Genomic DNA, 3,871 nt, shown 5'->3' with positions numbered 1-3,871 from the left:
TAGATAGATATAATTTGTTATTATTTAAATGTAATATTTAGTTTTTAATAAATAATTGTTAACAGCAGTACAGAGTCTGCAGGCTATTGCACAAACACTCTAGTAATAATGCAAACATTTGACGGTCAGTACCAATTGACTGGGGGAACATATGTGCCACAAACGGCAATTCCACAACTGTACAACAGCGTGAAAGACGACATAGCCTACTAAAGGAGATCAAAGACATATTGTGGATATTTAAAATATCTTCCAGTTCTAGTGTTAAAAATTCCTTAGAAATAAAAGTTTATTGATCTTTGAAAAAGTGTACCTGTATTATTATGCCATTATCATTATATTAGATGAAAATGGTCTCAGGGCATACTGTACATTAGTCCAAACAGCATAGCAACAGGTAATGCTACATTATAAAGATCTTGCAACATCTTGATGCTTTCAAGGACAATACCAATGTCCCCTGGTTCATCACTTGAAGCATGTTCTTTAAGAACATAAATCCCAACACTGGTTTCTTCAGTGGCCTCGTTGATGGCGTCTTCATCCATGCCCTATTAAAAAAAAAAAAAAAAAAAGGCAGTCAATAAGACCAATCGAGAAACAAATACACAAGTATTAAATCATAAGGGAGTAGTAAGTAGGGCTAACGATTTTAGAAAATAATCTAATTGCGATTTTTTTCCACAAATATTGTGATTGCAATTTAATATGCAATCATTTTTTTAAGCTCTTTGTCTTCTGTATTATTCAACAAAGACAAGTAATACATCCTTGTATAGTATGAATAACACAAGATTAGATAGATTAAACAAACTGTTATTTCCTGGAGGCCAGGTCTGTATGTGATGATGAAATAAGGTGATGCATGAATTTATATGAATGACATCTTTTATTTAACTACTTCAATCACAGTAGTATATTGAGCACTGACCAAGCTTGGTGTAAACGTTCATATGAAAGTCAGAAACAAATCACACAAACTAAAGTGCAGATTGCAAAAATATGTGGCTTTACCACACTTAGTAGTACTTAGATTATTTAATTATTATTAACTGTAATAAACATATATAAACATGTGGATTGCATTGTTTTTTTAAATACTACACTTTGAAGTCAACTACTGGTGTACACTGTCATATGGGTACATATTTCTCTAAGAATATTACAACATGGTTACTACAAAGGTACTAGCCTTGCTGTCAACTTCAAATCAGGAAAGAGATTGACAGTAAAGACAAAGAAAGATACAAATATGAAGATAAGTAAAAAAAATAGAGGAAAGGTTCAAACTGAGACAAAAAGATGAATATAGTAGGAGAAAGATGAAAAATAAGTAGACGTTGGGCCTTACAATTTGTATGCCGTTCTTGCCAATAAATTGTGGTATGTAAACTATTTTACATAACCTTTCCACAATTCTAAAATCTTATAGTTTTTCAAAAAAAGAAATAACACTAAACAACCAGTTGGTGTTTAAATGTTTCTGATACTGTTAAAGTTTAAAATGGCGATATCTGTGAGAGTAGGTCCATTTTCATTTGTAAACAATTGAGAAAAAAATAAATGTTTCCATCTGTAACTTTCAATTATTTTAGGAAATATACACAGAAAAAAGAAATATGACAGCACTTACCACTATAAAGCATTTGATTGTGTATGCTGTTCAAATAAGATCCTATGAAAGAAAACATTTACAATCAGTATATAATTAAAAGACCACACAAAAGAAAGCACACAACAAAGACACAACGGTGGGCTAAAATCCAGTTTGAGTCCGACCTTAAAAACGCTGCGTGAGAGAGATTTAGGAAAATGACATGATAAACAAAGAGTTCCCATACACTGTGCTAACGTTAGTTGCCCCGATACATTTTCACGTCAGCAGCACCCTCCCTCATATAACCGACACACACACACACACACACACACACACACACACACACACACACACACACATACACTGTAACTGAATAACCGACAGCTTTAGCTACAACACACGTTCGTTCTTACCCGACGTTACATTGAACTTGTAAGCCTGTGGTCTTTGCTAGCTAACCTTAGCTATTAGCAAACCAACATATAACATTATGCCCAAACAACTCGACGGACCTTTTTTTTTGTTACATAAAGTAACGTTACAACAGCATCAATGTAATCTAAATGTTGCGAACTAAACCCAACCACTTAACACTCATTCGTATGAGGCTGACTGGCTCCTCTTCACCGGCTGCCTGCCATTTACATTAGCTACATTGAAATACCGTTGTTAGGAGCAGGACCGTCAGGGGGAGAAACCCAATTATTAATGCTAAACTAAGTAGTTACTAGTTAGTGATGGTATTACCTAACTTAGTTACAAGAAAACTAATATATTTATACAATGCACAAACAAGTGAACGGACTTTTGTAACTGTTACATGCAGTACAAAACATTATGAACAAGAACAAAATCATTTTGATTGATGTTAACTTACATTTTCGTGAACACATGGCTGCTGTAGAATTAATCCTGCACGCAGTCAACACACGCTCAACATTCTTCTTCACATTCTTCTTGTTTTGGTGATGTCCTTGTTGAATCAGTTATTATAGACAGTATATAAACGGTTGGTTTTAGTGCCCGCCCTGGAAGTGCCACCCACACTTCCTGGCGCCATTTGATTCAAATATACCATTCCCGGTAGTGACCAAACTTTATTCGATCATTTAAAATGTTCAATTCAATCAATTTCAAAAACAACTGAAGTCTACATGATTGAACCATGTTCTTGAAAGGAATATAAATGAATTGCGTAGCATATTCTAAATTCATTGTAAATTCAAAGACCTGCTATTTCCCATTTGTTCAGTGTACTTTGATATGCTAATAAAAGTACACTTATATTTAGTGCACTTTGTTTACAGTGTACTAAGATTACACTACTGATGAAGTGAAATTAGTGTACACTTTCAAAAATTATACTAACTCTGTATTAAAAATAAGTGTACTTACTATAAGTACACTAAGTAACCCCTTTACATTTTTGTATTTTAACATATTTTATTAAAGTACTCTGATATGCCACTAAAAATACACTTATTTTAGAGTGTACTGTTTAAAGTGTACAGAAGTCACACTTCTAATGAAGTGAGATCATAGTACACTTTAAAAAAGTATACTAACAATTAATTTCCCAAAATATATACTTCCCATAAGTACACTGAATTGCCACTCTAAGTATGTCAAATTTAATACACTTAAAAAAAATAAACTTCTATACAATTTAAAATACATTAACAACAAAGTATACTTTCAAAAAGTACATTTAAAAAATAATTTGATTACTGGTAAATTAGTATACTTACTTTTTGGACTTTGAAGTTGAACTTAATTACATCTATTTTGAAGTATACTTTTAAAAAGTACATATTAACTACTCTTTAAATAAAGCACAACAAGTAGAAGCATACTTGTTTTATACTTCATGTACTTCATTCATATTTCTACTTTTTTACCTGGGTGGCTCTCTTTGGTTAAACCAATTTATTTCACAAGCCATCATTTTCTACTACATTTTGACAGATAGGCTACATGCCTTCTTTGCCTTGCGTGCATTAAAGTCAGTATGATAATTGTATTTCAAATAAAGAAGAAACCATGATGGTGGTGTGTTCTTCCCTCTACATAAAATCCCCAAGTGTCTTATTGCCCATAGCTAGCTACATTCAGCCAACATCAAACCAACTAGGAATTTGGCTTTGAAAATCTTTATCAGTGAGAAATTGTGTTTTATACTTACTCTGTAATCTGCCTGAAAAAAAACTGGAGTTAATAAAGTATGCACAGAGAGAGCATACAGTAGCCTATACTTAGGTGACGGCAACACAACTA

General features: G+C 32.8%; 1 long non-coding RNA gene across 1 annotated transcript; it reads right to left on the bottom strand.

Moving 5' to 3' along the window:
* Positions 1-367: 367 nt before the first annotated feature.
* On the bottom strand, positions 368-2,611 carry LOC114563554 (uncharacterized). Its single transcript, XR_003693646.1, has 3 exons — positions 2,475-2,611; positions 1,634-1,675; positions 368-551 (listed from the first exon to the last, which is right to left on the bottom strand). It is a non-coding gene; the product is annotated as an uncharacterized LOC114563554 (long non-coding RNA).
* Between the last annotated feature and the right edge of the window lie 1,260 nt (positions 2,612-3,871).

The sequence above is a fragment of the Perca flavescens genome, chromosome 11 (genome assembly GCF_004354835.1).
Source record: "Perca flavescens isolate YP-PL-M2 chromosome 11, PFLA_1.0, whole genome shotgun sequence".
Lineage (NCBI taxonomy): Eukaryota > Metazoa > Chordata > Actinopteri > Perciformes > Percidae > Perca > Perca flavescens.
Note: the sequence above shows the minus strand (reverse complement) of the source record. Positions and strands in the feature narration are given on the sequence as shown.